The sequence below is a fragment of the Lissotriton vulgaris genome, chromosome 8 (genome assembly GCF_964263255.1).
Source record: "Lissotriton vulgaris chromosome 8, aLisVul1.2, whole genome shotgun sequence".
NCBI classification, from domain to species: Eukaryota; Metazoa; Chordata; class Amphibia; order Caudata; family Salamandridae; genus Lissotriton; species Lissotriton vulgaris.
In genome coordinates, this window is record NC_141696.1 from 1,106,110,409 (window position 1) to 1,106,131,494 (window position 21,086).

Consider the following 21,086-nt stretch of genomic DNA (forward strand, 5'->3'; position numbering starts at 1 on the left):
AAATTCCCACGCTCAATGTCATGTAAAAAAAAAGTAAAAACCCAACACCCAATTCCCACCCACCAACAAAAGGATTGAAAAAGGGGCAAACAGGGTCCATCTCATAGCCGGCGGGCTTTTAAGTGTTGATCCACCAGGATCTTTACACGCTCCTCTATTTGTTTTTTAGTCTGACTGCTTTGAGCCTCCAGCCTGGCTACCCGGAGGAGAATTTTTCGCTGGAACTGGCGGCACCTACATTGGCAGCCATGTTGTTGTGGGGGGGTGGACGATGCGGGGAAAATCTGGCGGCGGGCGTCTGCCTGACCACGCCGACGTACTCCTGCAGGCTTGGGGGCCGGGGCATTGGAAGAGGCAGCAGCTGCTGCCGCCGCCTCCTCCTCCTCCTCCTCGGCCTGAGCCACCAGCCGGCGGTAGGCCTCAACGATGGCCTGCAGTTTCCGCTGACGGGCCCGGACTGCCAGCTCCTTCCTCGTTGGTTTAGAAGGAGTAACTATAAAGAAAGAGACAGAATTGTTGTAATCAAAAATCCCAGCAAATCAAGAACACAACATGGATCCAACACATAGTGGGCGGCACAGTACAGTAGCAATAGCAAGCAAGTTGAGTACCTAAAATGTTGTTTTATCTATCTTGAACATTCTACGCCTTATATACTTCATTTGTCTGCCTTTTTGGCACGGCATTATGCCTGCCCTAGTAACATAGGTAGCATGGGTCTACTTCAACGGTCACATACGAACACCTGTCTTTTTCATATCTCGTTTTTTTATATCATATACTCTGTGCTTCCGGGAAAAGTGACAGTCTCCAACTAACATTAATTAACAGTGGCCAGCTAGTACTAGTAAATGTCTACTCTAGAGACTATCATTCTTTATATCGCCAACAAACGTTAGGTGGTTTGTGTTTCGCCAGCAACGACCCGGAATGCATCCAGTCGTCCCCTCCTTCCCTTGCCTTTGGGTTTAAGCAAAACACCGCTGCCAACACTAGTATCCACTATCCACTAACCACCGATATTGGATGTGTCTCCCACCCACGCAGGCAGCTGTGTTTTCCCCTTTCTATGCTTCCACAACAACCCACGCATCCAACTGCTCTCAAACACCTGCATTGCTGATTCCAAAGTATCCTATATTATATGATTGGAGCTTTTTCCTTGCTCCTTTCATCATACTTAAAATCAATCTCACGTTAATCCATCGCGGTCATGTAATGTTGTGGATAAGACTTTTTCAGTCTGCCACCAACCTTTCACAGCTGAGTTGTAGTCACATAGAAGAGGCCTGTGTAACTTATTTTATCAATTCTCGCCGGTGGTAATGCTTTTGCTAAGCTTGGTAATGACAACGGTGGCGTCATATATTGTCCAGTAGAACTTCAAGTTCATTATAAATATCAGAGTACAGTGAGGAAGTTTTCCCCACCCACCAAGTAATGCGGATCACTATTGAATGTAACTTACCATCGCCCACCGTTGTTGTCTCCTCCCCCGCTGCTGCCGGTGCTGCTGTAGGTGCCTCTGGTGGTCCTCCATTCCCCTCCGGGATCGCCTCTGCTGCCGCCGTTGCAGCGCCGCTGCCCCCGTCGGCACTGGTGGATGGTACCGGTTCTGCAAAAATAAAAATAAGTAATTAAGTACACCTTTTTAGATGGATGCACAGCCCCCATTGTACTTGTTCACCAAAAACGGAGTTCTGCAAAACAGTTAAGTACAACGTAATCAGTAGTAGTCCACATTGCCTAGTACAGCAGAGTAAGTAACACACTACACATATTAGCATTTGTTTGGTATGGTATGGTACCCAAGCTCATCTCATCTATACTGCTACTCTAGTCTAGTCCTTGGAAAGTTAGACTGAACCATGTAACCTAACCAGTTTGTACATCAATGACATGTCTACAGTTTTGCGCATGCTACCTCACACCTTGTTGCGCAGTACGAGAAGACGCCTTTGAGGCCACATGATAGTTCAAAGCATACACCTGAAGAGTTCGGAAAATAGAAAGGCCCGTATTTACTTTTTGAATGTGGATTGTGGAATTTCCTTACAGCCTCAGGTTACACCTTTTTTTTAGCATGACAGCTAAAAAGTTGAATAAATGTATGTAATGTAATGTTTTCATACTGTCTAACGTGCACCACTTTTGTCATTATCTTTCGGCAGATGAGAAGATTTCCTTCTACGAAGCAAAGATTTCCAAAGCTTACCAAAAAGAGGCATATGCAACCAGTATACGTTCAATGGTGAGGGGTCTCCGACATTTCCCACATTTCCCTATCGTGCACTGGTAGCTGTACAAATGTAGATTACTTTTTATTCAGCCTTTTTTAACTCTGGATTTTTTCTGGTGGCCCTGCCCTTGACGCATTTCACAGAACAACTTAAAAACATTGATGTTACTTACTTAGTTACTTCTAACAAAATAAAGGTTTTGAAGTACCACATTGACTCGGAAGTATATTTTCAGTGTCTGTTGTCTTGTAGACTTACACGAGAGAGTGAGCAAAAGGGGGTTACTTAGGTTATGGATTGTGTAATAAAAGCATTTGGCATCTTCATATTGGGGTTCAGGAAAGGGGTAATTGAATAATTGACCAATGACTGAGCCCATATAGGTTGTCGTTCATTGAATTGTGGGTTCCTCTGAGTTCTGTGACTGAGGTGTAAGACTGTAAGTAAGTAAGGTCCAACCTGCCTATCAACAACAACATCCAATTTTGGGGTGCATACATAGTTATGTATGTGACTGCATAGAAGAATACCCGCAAGAGTAGCAGTGGTATTCATTACTAACGCTTACAAAAATAGTAGACCAACATCTGGATGCATACTTGGTTGGTGTCAATTGGCAAAGAAGAGACATTACAGAGGAAAAAGCATAAGACAGGAGTGGACCCTGTGCCTTCCGCTATTCGATCACAGATTTTTTGAAAAGATTGATACCTTAACTAAAGAGTGGGCAACAGGGCAAGCTTACCTACAGACAGTCTAGTAGTAGCACAGAGAGTCATAAGAGAGGCTCTTTCAAGGAACAGAAAGGCAGGGACAGATAGTAATACCCAAAATTTTGAAAACATAAAACAAAAACAAGCATTTGTCAAAATTTAGTTAGGTGAAATGTCATTAATCGGTTGGAAAAAAAGCTCCGTTAGAAAGTTAGGGAAATATCATTGTTCCAAAAGAAAACACTGTTGGACTTACTAGGGACAGCAGCAGGATCCTCAGTAGAGGAGCTCTGTGCCTGTGGTTCACGTTCACCCGCCGACTCGGTCCCATCCTTCTGCTTGCCCCTGGGTTCTGTGGTTCATGTAAGAAATAATAAAGAAAGAGAAAACATTGAGTGCTGTGAAACATAGACAGCATTTCAAAAACCACTGCTACAACATTAAAAGAAACAAACATTGGTCTACCAAATGACTACTGCCTTGCATGATTCACTGACTAGTGTACTTGGAGAAAACAAATCAAATGTTCCATAAACATTCTGATTGCAGATTACTAAGTAACACAGAGGCAGTAAGACCTGAACAACACCACAGATTCAAGAATGGGGTAATCAATCAATTATCTGTAAGTAGCCATTTCTTTTTCATTTTTTGCCAGCAAAATGCATAGATCACAAGGAGGAGACATGCTTAACTTTGTGCATACTAACTAACACGAAATTGTACGTTCATGGCATCATATTTTGTTTTGCTACTGACTGAATGCTACTGCTGCCCTACCCACTCAATAAACAAACTACATCAGTTCCATGGAGGGCTGAGGCAGGGGCGGCTCTAGGCTCATGGTGGTCCTGGACTCCTGCCCAGGGAGCGTAGGTGGGGGGCCCGGAAGAGGAGGTCGGGGCGGAGCACGGAGGCCAGTGAAGAGGGGGGAGTCAGGCTGTTTGGAAGTGGAACAGAGCCGGAGGCACCAAATCCCTGCCAGGGGCCGCCACGCAAATATGTATCCATCCTCTGAGGATTAATAAATTAAGGATATATATTGGTGGGGTGGCCCCTGGCGTTTGGTGGCCCTGTGCAGTTGCACAGCTTGAACATGCCTAAATCCGGCCCTGGCTGAGGTAAGAAGAACAAAGTAACTTTTGCATTCATTGCCAGAGGAGTATTCATGCAGAAGAGAAGGCCGTGAAAAAAAAATGATACAATATGCATTGCAAACACGTACAATTATCCATCAACGGCTATTTCACTGACGGACAAAGGAAGGACAAGACTCTATTAATAGCATTAACTAACTTCAGTTCTCTACAATAAAGAAAATCTCACACCAATAAACAGCAAAAGCTAGCGCCAAATTGAACACGCAAGAGTCAGTGAAGATGAAGAAGCGCAGCATAGACCAGTGTCATACAATTACAGTAGATATAATAACGGAATACATCGGAAATGTAACTAGGAGCACCAGTCATCGCGTTACTTATTCAGCCAAGATTTACAAAGATACAATAACAATACTTATACTACTATAGAGATATATTATACACACACTTTTTTTTTTTGGGTAGCCACTCACCAAGACCCACGACCTCGACGCCAAGCAGGTCCAACAGGTCCTGCTCCCGGTCCAAAATGTCTGCCCAACGGTGGGTCAGCTGATGGTGGGTACGCCGGATACCGGAGCAGCGGAAGACTGCCCGGCGCACCTTCACCCACCGCCGGAGACGCTCCTCAATATGCTGGTAGCCGGAGCCGGGCCTGCCACCTGCTGCCAACATCAAGGGGAGGTAGCGCTGGATAAAAAACACCAGGGCAGCCACCTCCTCCTCCCCAAAAAGTTGGCGGGGCCTCACCCCTAGGGGGCGCATTCTGCCGCAAGGCAGCCTAGTTTTTGGGGGCACTGGCGCCTTGCCCTTTGAGCCGCCGGTGCTGCTGGCGCCCTTGACCATGGTTCTGGGTGGAGGGTAGAAGAAAACTAAAAGTTCAAGACAAAAAGGTAGGGGAAAGAAGAAGCAAGGTAAAAGAACAAGAAGGAAGTAAAAAGCAATAGAAAAGTTGTAAAAGTAGAAATAAAATGAAAAATATAAACCTAGGCACAGAGAGAAATAGGTAATAACTAAAGAAAGTTAGAAAAAGTGGGTAAAAAGACAAGGATTAAAGAGATTTTAACAGGATGCAAAAGTAGGCCCAAAACCATAGCCAGAGTGTGTGATCCAAGATGGCTGCGCCCATTGCGACCGCATGGGTAGGTTCGCGCGATATTTAGCGCGATCACGCACTTTTGTAGTGCGAACGAGAAGATGAGTTCCCGAACATGTCTTGCACAACGCGACCACGTTACTTGTGACCCGGAACAGGAAATAAGGGAACGCAAGCAGGCGGGACAAACCTCTGGGGTAATTTAGCGCGCTAGCCATCCCGAGCATGCAGGCAACGCCCCGAACACGCGCAACGCGCTCCCGAAGACGAAAAACGGCACGCGAACGGGCCCAGCAAGCAACTCTGCATGGTTGCGGAGCTACGCGTAGTTCGCGGAGTGCAACTACGTCTTCGCGGAGCTTCGCGGAGTCCGACTCCGCGAACTACGCCCAGGGTTAGTTTTAATATAGGGAGTATTTTCAGCAAAGAAATAGTCTGTCCTGATTATGGTCTATATGATAACTGCCCCTTAGACCGAAACGTTGACACTCTCATCACCTCCAGTCACGTTGCTTTGGCACTAATATACGACCATTCTTTATCAATTAATTTTGGTTGTTCATTTAATCCACCAGGAGTTGATGTTCTTAGTTGTGAATTTGCAGATTAATTATTATCCATCTCTGTTCATAACTATTTGCTTGATTTAATTTTCTGTATTTGTCTCCCCAATCATATGTTTTTTGAGTAAATATAAATTTCTCCGAATTTCCATCTCTGTGTGTTCCATTGTTCATCCTTCCATTGATTTATTTCGACTGCATTTTTAGTATGATATCCTGTGGATTCCGTTGAGTGCGTTACATCAGTACAACTCACAACTAAGTTCCATTGTTGCCTGAATCAAATCCCTTGTAGCACATTTTGACTTTAACCATACAGTGCCCAAGCCTACAAGGGTTAATTGGGTTTCCCCTGCTTACAATTCATTAGGGGGTGGTAGCTACATGAGTTTTACACATTGGCTGGTGGGCGAAGTAGATATGGCAACAGTATGAAAACTACCATAAGCTGTCTAAACGTTTGGTGCTGCTAAAGCATGTGACTGGGTAAGCTGACCATATTTAAACACAGTGCTTAGGCATAATGATTTAAGTGAATAATTCTACAAAGCAGTTCAGTTAATATACAGAGAGCCAGTGGTAAGTATTGCTTTGAATGGATGGCTGACTAGTCATGTGAAAATGAGAAGAGGTACTCATCAGTGATGCCCGTTGTCGTCCATTATGTATGTAGAGCCACTGAGAAGAAGGATGACAGGGAGCCCAGGCATTGGCTCTTTTGACTTTTGCATACAATGGATGGGAAAGGAAGGTTGTGTTATACGCAGGTGACTTGATGGTATATACCTAAAATCTAGAGGGCTCATACCCCACCATACAGCAGACAATGAGGAGAGTTGGTGTAGTTTCATGCTACCCGGTGAATAATAGGCCTGGGCGGTAAATTCCGTTCTGCTTGCGGAATTTGGGTAATTTCGTGTTCCGCGGAGAATGCAGTTTTTCCAAAAATTCTGCGATCCGCAGATTCGCAGAATTCTTTGCTTGTTCGCGCTTTCAAAATGCGTGTTCGTGAGATGTTTCTCCCCGAGCACGCATACAGCGTTTGCAGACAGGAAAAAGCATCGCCAATGGGCGGAACAAGCAATCCCGCGTGTTCTGAGAACTTTTGCGTGCTCATGGAGATTTTTCACCGTTTTGCGGAGCTTTGCATATCACCCACCCAACGTGAACAAGTCAAATACTAAAATCATGGCCTAGAACATTCCATGTGATAGCCCTGTACTAAAGAGTAAAGGTATCTTGGGGCACAGGTGGTGCAAGACCTGGATAAAGTAGCACAAATTAATTTCAATAATGCTATGATGGAAACAAAAAGACTCTAAAGAAAGTGAATTGAATCGCCCTCCAACAATCTTTGGGAGATCCGACATAGTAAAAATGTCAATACTACCAAACTTTACTTTCCACTTTAATGCTATCCCTTCATTAAGTAAAACTGAGTAGCTCAATAAGCTCCAAGGGGGAGTGAGTACTGCATATGGGCTTGAGAAGGGTCAGGTTCTAACAGAAAAAAACTGCTTAGGAGAAGGAAGAAGAGAGGTATAGCAGATCCTGATTTCCAACTCTGTTGCTGGGTCTTCCAGCTGAAAAATATTAGTGTTGCTACGGGGTCCAGAACGATCACAGATATGTTTAATGCTCAGAGCAATGCTAAATTATTTACACCAAAGAAATATGACAAACATTTACCGCTGAGCTGCGGCGATTTTTACCGCAAATAAACCTTGGTATTACCAAGGTTTATCGCAAATGCGATAAAAATCGCTGCAATGCATGAATATCGCTGAAAAGTCAGCGATATTCATGCATTACCGAGCTAATGCTCTTAGCCATGTTATCCACCTCCCATTGGATAACATGGCTAAGAACTGCTCAGGGCAGGTGTTAGCTTTTGGAGATATTCGCGCTTAGCGCGAATATCTCCAAAAGTTGGTAATAGGAGATAGCGATGTTAGCGACTGTTTTCAGTCGCTAACATCTTGGCACGCCCACTTTTCATGTCATTAGTGATAAATATCACTGACATGCAAAGTGGGGCCCAAGATGGTCGCTATCTCCTACTAGCTGTCGCTAACTGGTGTTAGCAACAGCTAGGTAATAGGGAGATAATTTTATCTCCGCTTTCTTGGCTTTTAAAGCCAAAAAAGCGGAGATAAACCCCCTTGATAATATGCCCCTATGTTCTTTCTCTCCTAATTTGGGGATGTCACATTCTTAAAGAAGTTGAAGCTGAAAACTCTGGGGGCAGCGGTTAGACTTTGATTGTAAATTACACAGGTGCTGGGGATACCATACTATAGCGACTTTGCACTCATTTGGAACTTTCCTGGAACAGTGGACTGTCTGCGTGATCACTTAGCTATGCCTTTGAGGGATGCTGGAATAGGCAGGTGGGGGAAACTCTTCCAGGAAGGAAAGTTGATACCTTGGGAAGTTCTGGCGTTCATAACAGGGGACAAGCTTTCTAGGTTTTAATGTTACCAGTTTTAAAGTTGGACACGCTACAGGACAGGGTGGCAGGGAGGAAGACGTTTTGGAGAACCAACTGCAAGATAGCTCCCCTAAAAAGAAAGAGGTGGCAAATTGGTTGATGATTAAATTGTCAGAAACACAGCAGCCATTCATATTTTACCTTATCTTGCTGGTGAGAAGGAACTTATGCTGTGGTTCTCAAAGTGTGCGCCGCAGCGCCCTGGTGCGCCGTGATGAGAAGCCAGGGGCGCTGCGACGCCGTGCAGGATGTGGGTTGTGAAAACCGTAGCCACAAGTCCTCCCCCTCCTTTGTGCTGCCAGGTCAATTGATCCCAGCCCTCGCCCTCTGCATCTGAATGGCTCCAGGGCTGCGCTCATCAGCCCCAGCGCCTTACCTGCTCCTGCTGCACCAGTAACGAGCTGCTAATTACTGGACTCCCATTGTCTGTGCAGATAAGGCCGGCCAGAGCGGGGGCTCTGTGATTACAGCTAATGTCAGGTGTGCATTTTACCAATCTGCAATTGCAGCTGAATTAACTTTCTGTCCAAAACCGGAATGATTGCACCCAGGAGAAGTGAAATGATGAAATATTGGTTTACATGTTGGAACATTAATATGAGCACATTGTTCAATATATTGCAGACGCAGGAGTGATGTTGCTTTGTCATGAAAGACTTGGAAAAACATTTCTTTTGATCATGTAACAGAATTAAATCAGCAACGGACTTTTTTTAATGCTCATTGGTAATCATCATGCACTTGTGAAATGTTATATGCACAGCACTAACTTTGTCAGTTCAAGTGGTGATTTATGCTTGAAATACTGCTTTGTATAGAATATTAGCATTTCAGTTCACCAGGACGGGGAGCATTAGTTCGAGTGTAACTTTATCTTTTGTTTGGGGCATTCTGGGTAATGGAGTTTGGTGAATTAAATGCATTGGAAAAGCCAATGAGCAATCTTAGAAATCCGATGTTGAGTTTAGTGACAATTCACCTGGGGCGAGTTGGTGGAATAAAGGAAAGGTGACGTTTGATGTAGTTAAGCTGTTTCTATGCACAAGAGGAGCGGGAGTATTTTGCGGGTCTTCATTATAAAATGGACGGCAATAGGGTGAAACGCGAGAAGATACATTTTCTTTTAAATATGGTCTCGCTTAGAGACAGATCCGCATGTTACGGTAAGCAGTCTTGCAGTGAAAATGAATATAGTAAATCAATGCCAGATTAGAGGGGTCATAAACTTCTCAGTAAGAAAGCTTGAATTCTAGTAAAGCGAGGTGGTTGGACAGCAAGAGAACTGAAATACAGGCTCACGTTTAAAGTGCTGTCAGCATAATTGGTGACGTAGTAGGAACTGTGAATAGTAGCGCTTTTTGGGTTGAATAGCGCTAAAGAATACAAGTGTATTTAGTACGGTTTTTGTAATATGTATAACACAAATGAATTAATGAAGGTGAATCTTTTCGTATTATAGATACCTTGAAGGTTTTTTACCAAAATACATTGGGTGACTTTTTAATAAAGCGTGACATCTAGAAACATCGTCAAAGCTACATCCTCCTTGGAATCATGTCTTTTCATAATACACATATAACCCCCCTTTATCTGCAATTGCCATTCAGTTACCTCTTTCTTAATATGTATCCCAGATTCAGGATGCCTTGTGTTTGGAGACCCTGTGAGTAAACCGAGTTATGCTGATAACCATTTCCCCTTTTCCACGCTCGTCTCTGACAAAATTAGGTTAGACGTGTTGACAGAGAAAAAAAAAGTGGAATTTCTGCCTGTAAATAAGACAGGTGATCTATGTGACCGTGTAGTACAGTGCCCAGATTATCAGTATGATGGGCATTCTCCAAGATGGTTTTGGCATCTTAAAAGGGAATACTCATGATTTTGAGAGCTTTGGGGATCTCGATCTGTTCATTGTTCTAAAATCGAACACAAATGTTTCCACATTAGCATTGCTAATTAAGACCACCAGTATATGGGCCGGGATGCCTGCCACCCCTCCCAACACCAATTACCCATGGGAGGAGACAGACACAGATTTGAACTTTTGGAAGGCGGGGGTGCCTCACGACCCCCCCGGCCGTATTTATTAAAATATGAAACAAAATTTAAAACTTTAAATTAAAACGTTTCATGAATCATGTACAAATTCAACTTCAATTACATCTTGATGAAGACAGGTTTTTCAGGCTAACCTTAACACATCTCTAATACAAAGGTTTCCTAGCCGAGTCTAGCATCCTGATAAATGCATTACATTTGAATTTGTACAACCTAACATTAAGGGCCAACGGCAAGGTCTTAACCGGTGTCAGATCCCTATCAGCAACTTCCCGCCCTCACGGTGTGAGTGGCGCATGCGCAGAGGACTTTACCCTCGCCGCCAATTGTAACTTCCCTTGTCGTGGGGGCCCCCTTGCACTCGACGCCATCTTAAGGTCATCTGAGTTCGTGTGCGAGGTATCCGTAAGAAGGACAGCGTGGACTCCCCCCCTTCCCCACACTCTCTTCCGCCGGAGCGGATATCCGGCCCCCGGGAAATTCGTGGGAGGGGCATATAGCCGTCTACCCCTGGGAGGGGCCTATGGCCGTCTCCTCCTGGGCGACCCATCCGTAGTGGGTGCCGCCCCCCCGTGGGAAGGGCCAAAGGCCGCACCCCCGGGCGCTCCCATCCATAATGGGTGGCGCCCCCCCTAGGGACCTTGAAATCACTGCTCACCGATCATGACCTTACCGCCCGACCAAAATATAAATACGACAGTTGTTTTACCTACTAAGGAAAGAAAACTATGACTAAACTTGCAACAGCTTGATAAATTCACCGACTTCAACATTGCTACAAAGGGAAAAAGGTCCTAAAGCAAAGCACAATCTTTATTGAATCCATTCCTTTACGTCTCTACAAAGGAAAAAGTGGCCTACAAGCAAGTATTTATTTACATGCATACCCTCGTCATAATTTATGATGCAAGAAATGATTGCCATACATGTTTTATTACATCAAATAACACCAACGATATCTCTTTATTTCAGAAACTCTGCAACAAGGGGCTGGTGGGTGGGTCAAAAAGTGCAGCTTGTTCCCTTGAGGGCTCACGAGCGACGAGTGGTGCAGCCTTCAGAGAGCAGGAACAAGAGGAAGCTTAGTTGGATTCCCGCACTATTTATCCAGCTGTGGGAGGGCGGGGCCCCGCCTCAAGCATGCCCATCAGTGCACAGACTTCCGGGCGGGTGATTAGGACAACCTCTTTTGGGCGGGAGGAGCGTGTTCCGGCCACGCCGCTTCGGGCATACCAGCCAGGACACGCCCCCCGCCCACAATGGTTTACCGGGGGATCGGGGCACCCGTCCATACGTTCGGGGGACCGAGTGGTCTCCCCTTTCCATATGGGCCAGGATGCCCGCCACCCCTCCCAACACCAATTCCCCATGGGAGGAGACAGACACAGATTTGAACTTTTGGAAGGGGGGGGCCTCATGACCCCCCGGCCGTATTTATTAAAATATGAAACAAAATGTAAAACTTTAAATCAAAACGTTTCATGAATCATGTACAAATTCAACTTCAATTACATCTTGATGAAGACAGGTTTTTCAGGCTAACCTTAACAAATCTCTAATACAAAGGTTTCCTAGCCGAGTCTAGCATCCTGATAAATGCATTACATTTGAATTTATACAACCTAACATTAAGGGCCAACGGCAAGGTCTTAACCGGTGTCAGATCCCTATCACCAACTTCCCGCCCTCAAGGTGTGAGTGGCGCATGTGCAGAGGACTTTACCCTCGCCGCCAATTGTAACTTCCCTTGTCGTGAGGTCCCCCATTCACTCGACGCCATCTTAAGGTTGTCTGAGTTCGTGTGCGAGGTATCCGTAAGAAGGACAGCGTGGACTCCCCCCCTTCCCCACACTCTCTTCCGCCAGAGCGGATATCCTGCCCCCGGGAAATTCGTGGGAGGGGCATATAGCCGTCTCCCCCTGGGAGGGGCCTATGGCCGTCTCCCCCTGGGCGACCCATCTGTAGTGGGTGCCGCCCCCCTGTGGGAGGGGCCAATGGCCGCCTCCCCCCCCGGCGCTCCCATCCATAATGGGTGGCGCCCCCCCCTAGGGACCTTGAAATCACTGCTCACCGATCATGACCTTACCGCCACAGGCCAGATAGTTGACCGACTATCTGGCCCCCCCCCACACCTCCTATAGGTCATGTCTCCTCAAGCCCACTAGCCAAGCTACGATGTCTCCTATCAGTAAGTCATTACCCGTCCTGGACAGGTGCACCCCATCATTCGTATAACAGTGATCGCCCCTGATACACCCATGAGAAATGCTTTGGAGATGAGCAGAGCGAAACAGTTTCTAAATTTTATTGTTGACCCTCCTTACCGAGTGGTTCAACGCTGTCATAGACAAACCTCCCCGCCATATCCTCCTGGGAATCATGTGGGACCAGGCAATCGTACATCCCGGGAGCCTTTTGGCTAACCAGCTAACCACAGACAGTATGTGCTCAACTAACACCCGTCTTCCCAGTCTCACCAAGTCATTGCCCCCTACGTGCACTATGACTACAGATGGCAGTGACCTGTGCCGCCCTAATAGTTCCTCTACAAAACTTTGCAATCGGTCAATACAGAGGCCGCCCTTCCCATGGAAGGTCACTCTGAACCCATATTCCTCAGATGTGTGAATCGCATCACCTGCTTTGAATATGTCCCTGGCATGCCTCACGTATGAGTGGCCCACGACCCAGACCACTTGATCTCCATTCCGTGATCCTTTCCCGCTGGTCAGCTGATGCTGGGCCGATCCCAATTTCCGCCCCGCGTCACAGGCTCGCGAAACTGTAATCCAAACAAAAGACAACAAGCGTGAGTGCATTTCATCAGTCTTTTACAACATGTGCAGTCGCACATATCTCTTGAAACAATTCGAGGACCAACGGCCTAATTGTTTCACCTCGTCTGCCTGCAGACCCCGAGCCGTAGCTTCTGTAGCGGCCCCTATTCTAAACGAATGGGTCCCAAAATCACACGGGTTCAAGCCCGCCGCTGCAATCGTAATTGCCAGCACCTTCTGAAATTGAAATCTTGTCAATGGGGTACCGTCCATATGTCTAAGCAGGGCCCCCCCATATTGTCAACCTTTGTTTCAGGTAGGCCTCCACATGCCTCACTGGACAACCGGGATTCCCCTGAGCGCGCTGCAACACCACACTATTCCCCAGGGCCTCCTGGTCCATTTTCGACCTGGCTATCGAGATCAGCAGAGAATCCCCTCTTACTTGGATGTGATCCCTGCGTAGACCTCCTTCCACATCTTTCTTATTCCCTGCCACAAGTTCACTCACCCGCAGGGCCCTAAAAAATGCCAATGTGAAAGCTGCTCAGAATAGTATTACCTCGCTGGGCGAGGAGCATGTCTCGACCAGTTTCGCCAGTAAGGTGGTCAATTTATCAAACCCAATCGGGTGCCTGTTATCCTGTCTGCGACCCTCCAGGCGCCGCCAGCCGCAGAGAGCCTTCCTGACTAAGAAGGAGTCCGTCGGGTCCCTTATCCCGTGGAGCTGTGCCATAAATGATATGGCGGCCTTATACCTATTGGCGGTTGCCGCCGACCGGCCTTCCTTATGAAGTGCCACCAAAAATTGGAGCAAGGACTCCTCCCGCCCCCATCCATGTTCCCCTACCGGCCCCAGAAAGGCGCAGTATGAACGGAACGCCCCTTCATACGCTCTCCTCGTCCTGGGCGCTAAACTGGCTGCAACGAGGTTTTGTAGTCAGGGGCACAGATCTGCCACAGTGCTTCGGGGAAAGGTGCCACCACTAGCTCCGCTGAGGGTAGACAATCCCTGAAAGCCTGCATTTTGGAACGAGAGAGTGCATCAGCTGCATTATTTAGTACACCCGGCACATGTTTTGCCCTGAACTGTACGTTCAATCTCATGCATCGCAATACAATCTCTTTCAACAGTCGTAAGATCCATTTGCAGCGTGCTGCCTGCTGGTTAATGCACTCAACCACTGTCATGTTATCTGACCAAAACACCACCGAGCGGTCCCTAAAGTCTTCCGGCCATGCCACCAGAGCCACCCAGATGGGGAATAGTTCCAGGAAACCAATGTTATTCGTCAGGCCGCTTGTTCGCCACCACGCCGGCCATGTTTGTGCCGACCACCGATTTCCGAAGATTGCACCAAACCCCACGCTGCCCGCCGAGTCGGTCCATAAGCAGAGTTCCACCGACGAGGCTGGAGGTTTGCTCCATAACACTCGGCCGTTAAAGTCCGCCAAGAATGCCAGCCAAATGAGCATGTCCTGGCGAACCTCTGCCGACAGTCTTGTGCAGTGGTGCCCTTGCTTAAGGCCCACCATGGATTGCGCAATGGATCGAGAGAAAGGGCGAGCCATCGGTATCACTCTCAATGCAAAGTTAAGCTGACCCACTGTCTGTTGCAACTGGTGCAGGGTCACCTTCTCCGTCCGGAGACACTGTACCAGGGATGCCCTAAACTTGGCAACCTTCTCCGTCGGCAAACGGAAACACCCCTCCTCTGAGTCTAGTTCTATACCCAGAAACTCGAGGGAGGTAGTCGGCCCTACCGTTTTACCTTGGGCCAATGGAACGCCAAAACCCGCGCGCAGTCCCGAGTGCCCTCTGGGCCAAGAAAGAGGAAATCATCCAGATAGTGCATCACATGTTTGTGCCCTGTGGCCTTCGTGTACACCCATTCTAAAAACAAGCTAAACATTTCAAAATAGGCACACGAAATTGAACAACCCATTGGCATGCACATATCCATGTAGCATTTCCCCTGAAACGTGAATCCCAGCAGGCGCTGGGCTTGGGGGTGTACTGGGAGCAACCTGAATGCAGATTCAATGTCTGATTTAGCTAACAATGCACCGGGGCCCAGGCGATTCAACAGTACTACTGCGTCATCGAACGATGCATACTTCACCGAACATACCTCGGGGTCAATCGCTTCATTTACTGAGGCCCCCCTCGGGCCGATAAATTGTGAATGAGTCTATACTCCCCCGGGTCTTTCTTCGGAACCACTCCTAACGGGGAACACACAAAATCCACTACTGGTGGGTCGCCAAATGGTCCTGCCACTCGCCCCAAGCTAACCTCTTTTGCTATCTTTTTGGCGGCAACTGTTGGGTTGTGTTGAATAGACAACTGATTTTTACAGGAAGAGTTCCCATGAAAATTGCCCGCCGGGATCCTGAAGCCATATGAGAAGCCATCCCTCAGAGTCCCGGCGGACGCATGATCAGGGTATCCGTTTAGCCAAGGGGTCAAAGCCAAGATATCTACGGGCGAAGATATTTGCTTCCGAGGCACCGCATCAATCCTGCTTGGGACCCCCTTTTCCTCCTGCGCCATTGGCCTTCGATCGGCAACTGGTTTCCGGGTGTGAGGAATTTCCACAGCCCGAGCACGCGTGCCGGAACCTACACGTTCCTTGGGGCCTGTTACAAGTTCCTTTGTTAAAGCCCCAACACACCCCTCGCTTGCTTCCGTTCCCGCCCGACCTAGGTTGGGACTCCCCCCCAGAGCTCGCCCGAAAGGGCTGTGACTGCCTCTGAGGGAATACCCCAGAGCCGTTCGTGCTCGACCCTGAAGCACTCGCTGGTCCTGGCAAGAGCTGCGCATGCCAGGACACTGTATCCAAACAATCTCATGTCAAGGCCGCATTAAATTCCTTCGCTTTTCTAAAGGCTATATCATAGCCTTTCCATTCATCACCCCCATACTTCGCATGGAAATACGTGATTCTACTCTGATAACATGCCAAGTCACTCAACACCTCTGGTGTATGTTCTCCGATAATCGATACAAAGATAGAAAAGGCCTTGATCCAGTTCATCATCGTCTCATCGACCCTGAATTCTGCCATCTTGGCCCGCCATACACTGGGGTGCCACAAATCTTTCTGGGTCTTTGCATACTCTAACTCACGATGATCAGTCAACAGTGAAAACATGTTAATGTACTTGTTTGCCCACACCATTTATTTCGTAACCATGGGAACATGTTGAGCCAAACTTTCCCGCCTTGAGGGTACCGCACCCTCCCCCACCATCGGTAACGATCTCTTACCGGCTTCTACCGCGCTTCCAGCCTCGTCCGTTGTTTTCTCCTGGTTGTCAGCCGTGACCACCTTCACCACCTGCGGGGAAATAGAAGGCACATTTGCTGTCCCGGCATCCCTTGCCTGCCGTAACTGCTCGATAATTATTCTGGCCTCTTCGGCCGGGTCTCCCGCAGCCACAGATCCCCACGCTCCCTTCTTTAGCCATGGTAACACTGCTGCTAACTGAAGCGCTAATTCTGGGAGCATCTGGTCATCCACCAGTGGCGTGATAACCACGGGGATAGGCAACCCCCCATCCTGTCCCGGTACCAGGCTAGTCGCTGGCGCTACTGGAATTGGTGGAGTTTCTACCGGAACTGGGGCCTCGCTGGGACCTGCCTTCCCCTTCCTCTTTTTACCCTTATCCCCTGGGGTGACGTTCGGCAAGGCCGGTCCTATGACCCTCTTAGGTCGCCCCGAGGGTGCATTCTGGGCCTCCACCTGTCAACTTTACCGAATTTTTGGTCCATCACCGCCACTTGGTTCACCAACGTGCGCAGCATCCTTTCCATCTCGGAGCTCTTTCCGGGCTTCTTGCCAGGCATGCCTGTGATCGATCCGCACGACCTGTCCTACGGAAGTGACTCGATCTCCAACTACGCCTTGATAACTGAAAGAGAAAGACAAATATTAAAAGTTCTCAAAAAGTGCAGCTTGTTCCCTTGAGGGCTCACGAGCGACGAGTGGTGCAGCCTTCAGAGCACAGGAACTAGAGGAAGCTTTGTTGGATTCTCGCACTATTTATCCAGCTGCGGGAGGGCGGGGCCCCGCCTCAAGCACGCCCATCAGTATACGGACTTCCGGGCGGGTGTTGAGGACAACCTCTTTTGGGCGGGAGGAGCGTGTTCCGGCCACGCCGCTTCGGGCATACCAGCCGGGACACCCCCCCGCCCACAATGGTTTCCCGGGGGATCGGGGCACCCGTACATACGTTTGGGGGGACCGAGTGGTCTCCCCTTTCCATTCCCCTGAGCGTCACCTGGAAGGAAGGTACCCTTGGGAAATGCCAACTTGTCATTTTGCTGTGCCCACAGCAGTCTTTGAAAGGATGCGGCAGTCGGTGATGGAGGGGCTTAGACTTTGCTAGTTCGTTTCATGTGCTGTGTGATCACTGTGGGCCTGGGAGAGCTGCCTCGCCCCGATCAGGTTGGGCTCCAGCTGCAGATCTGAAGCAGCGTCTCGACTTGCCCAGTGCATGCAACTAGAGTACACCCAAGAGCATGAATGTTGTATTTGGCACGCCCAAGAAATGCTTTCTTCCTTCCGTACCTGAGGACTTGCTACTCTATGATGGTGTTGTATGCATTGCGATGTACTTTATAAGATCTTTGTGATTGCAAGTAAAGTTTTAAATGGTGATGGCTACTCTGAATCCTTCATCACGTCTAGGCTTGATTCTTCATGTAGACCAGTGGTTCTCAAAGTGTGCGCCGCGGTGTGCCGGTAAAAATATGGTGGGGAGCCACGGCCAACTGCCAATTAGGTCAAGGGAGCCATGGGTCAAAAAAGTTTGGGAACCACTGGACTTATGTATGAAATGGGTCTCCCCGATGCCTCAAGAATTAATAGAGTGGGCACAATCAGTGCTGCAGGTTAGTAGTTTGATCAAAAATTTCTACCAGCAGGAAGAGTGGGGATGTGGCTGTCTTGGGTCTATTGGTGGGAGAGGTGGGCGCCTGTAAGAACAGACATGAAGCGAGGGACTGTCTGATGATTAAGACAAAAGGACCAACTCACTGGGGCCATCAAGACTATTACGCCCAGTGAGTAAATACTGGAGAAGGTCTCACTCAGGTTGCTTGTTGTGCACCTGCCTGATTGGTGGAGGACAATCAGCACCTGATCTAATATGGGGTCAAAAAAAAGTAAAACTGGCATCCTTCTGATATTCCTCTGTAGACAACAATTACAGCATCCATGACGGATCACCAATATCTCCAGCACTTTTCATTGCTTATATGGTACGTTAGTTCAACAAGCTGATCATTATAAAAAGGGAATCTACGCAGATACAACCAAACAAAACATCTGGGAAAGCAACAAGACTGGGGACATTTAACTGACCATGAACTACCCAACCCATGTGCACTGTCGGATGCTTCATCATATCACATTGAGGGAAAGGGAGGATTTAGACACCGCTGTTCTTCCTGAGACACATCATAAATCTGAACAAGTGTAGTGAATCTATTGAAAGAATGGGTATTTCTATTTCCTAACTCTTTACCCCCAGGTTATTGGAACCTCTTGGGTCCCAAAAATATTTTTCATGGGATGGTCTTACCGAAGTAATGAGCCATGCTTCATCAGTTCAGTTCAAAGAAGTCTTTATTCGATTGATTCATCATAAAAGACATACAATACATAGTACACATGAAATGTAAAAATTGATATAAAACGGAATAAAACCATCTAAGACCATATTAAATTACTTATACAGGCTTCTTATGAACGGATATAAGAGTTGCAATGATCACAATAAAATACCACAATATCACAAATTAATATAAACTGCCCAGAAGTTGAAGAGCATAGGATTTTAATAAACACCTAAGATAGTTTAATGAACCTGGTTCTTAGGATCCAGGCCCATCCTAAGTATTTTGCTAAGCCTGTTACAATTAGTGGAGACAAATTTGTTTTTAATATTCTACTGGCAATGACAGCCGAGCGTGTTCCCAAGCTTCTACAGACCGGACTTAACCATTTGGCTCTAGGGGCAACATACAAGGGGCAGACAAATAAAAAATGGTTAAGGCTGTCGCCTTGACCCGGACACTTTGGACAATGCCCAGTCCCACCGGAGCCCCACTTTTTGGTAAACTCCCTTAAAGGAAGTGAACCGCATCTGAATTGGTGGAATAATTTGCGGTCCAGGGGCTTTGTTATGGCATTCCAGTATTTTTCAAGATTGGGAGCATCTTTAATGGCCACAAATAAGCTAGTGAGATTACTAGAGCCCAGTCTCGAGTGTCTGTTTTGAACCACCCATTCCCAATAGTGTAATTTCAACGCCTTTTTGGAAGGGAATGTTACGGATGCGGGATCTAGCCACAATTCGCCATACCCCATGGAATTCAGAGTGGTTCTTAAGTCCTTAAACCAGCCTATATTATAAGAGCCTGGACGGTCTCTGACCTCCAAACAGGCTCTTGCATATAAATGGAGTTCCGGCGTTGTCCAAAGGCAACGCCAGAATGCTAGTGGACGAAACCTGGCCTGTTCTTCCACAGGCTGGAACCCAAGGTCATACAGGAGCGGGATCCTTGGTGTTGACTGTGGGAGACCCGTTACCACTCTAAGAAATTTATTTTGGGCTATTCTCAGGGGATCCAGGTTACTAAAGCCCCAAAGTTCAGCCCCATATAAAACAGAGGGAAGAACCTTTGATCCATAAATCTTCACTAGCGGAGAGATTGGCCGGGTATGTGAACCTTTATGTCTTTAATCAGGGCTCCTCCTAACTGTGTGTGCTTTAAGGCCATAATATCAACCTGGTGGGACCAATTTAGGTTCTCACTGAATGTTACTCCCAGATAAGTAAACAACTTAGTTTGTTCCAGGGAGGTACCCCCATGGTAACCCTTGCTGAATTCGGTTTGTTTCCTCTTAAGACCATAAATTTAGTCTTGGACACATTCACCTCAAGCTCATGTTTGCTGCAAAACAATTCAAACCTCATTAGGGCTTGTTGGAGACCCTGTCTGGTCTGTGAGATTAGAAGAGTATCATCAGCGAACATGAGCAAGGGGATTTTCATTCCAGCTAAGGATTGGGCGTCGGTGGGATGGTTGTGAAAGTACTTGATGACCCTATTAATATATAAAGAGAAAAGGGTAGGAGCTAGTACACAACCTTGCCTTACACCTATGGCAACTGGAAACAAGTCCCTTACCTTTCCTGGTTTGCCCCAGCGTACTTGGGCATAGGTGTGTGCATGTAGATTCACAAGGAGGCGAACAAGGGGAGCTGGCATACCCAGTTCTACTAAACATTTCCACATCCCGGCCCTCGGAACAAGATCAAAAGCAGACCTTAGATCCACGAAGGCCGCATAAAGGTTGCCTTTTCCTAAGAGAACCGTCTTCCAATAAAGAAGAATAAAATGGAAGGCCTGATCTAAGGTACTCACGTGAGACCTAAAACCAGCTTGGAGCGGGGTTAGGATATTGAACTCATCCATCCAGTTCTGAATCCTGCCAAGAACAAGACAGGCTGAGATTTTTTGCACTGCGTCTATAAGGCTGATCGGCCTGTAGTTGGAGGGAACCGACCGATCACCTTTCTTGTATATTGGCAGGATTTCAGCCCCTGCCCAGGATTCAGGAACCCTTGCACCAGTGGCCAAGGCATTAATCAATTGAACTAGACAGGGAACCCATAAATCCTGGTCTTGTAGAAATAGGTCAGCTGAAATGCAATCGGGCCGGGTGCCTTGCCCCTTGGTATAGATTGCAGAACAGTTTTGACTTCTCCACTTGTAAACTCTAATAGATCGACCGACACAGGACAAAATATATAATCCTGTGCACTACTAAGGCACCTGAATTGTTCCTCAAAGAATTGTACCCATTGTTGTTGACCCACCGAAGCTGGGCTTGGGCGATCTTCCTGGGAAGAACCCCATTCTAATAGGTGCCAAAACCGTTGTAGATTCCTGGAACTGCATGCTTCTGTTAGCATAACCCACCATTCTTCATCCCAATTGGCCTTGGCTGTATGTTTTGCAACGTTAAATGCCTT

The 21,086-nt window shown here is 47.2% G+C and overlaps 1 long non-coding RNA gene across 1 annotated transcript; it reads right to left on the minus strand.

The window, feature by feature from the left end:
* Positions 1-408: 408 nt before the first annotated feature.
* LOC147698321 (uncharacterized) lies at positions 409-3,278 on the minus strand. The gene is made up of 3 exons (XR_015299196.1): positions 3,210-3,278; positions 1,469-1,615; positions 409-493 (listed from the first exon to the last, which is right to left on the minus strand). It is a non-coding gene; the product is annotated as an uncharacterized LOC147698321 (long non-coding RNA).
* Positions 3,279-21,086: the final 17,808 nt, after the last annotated feature.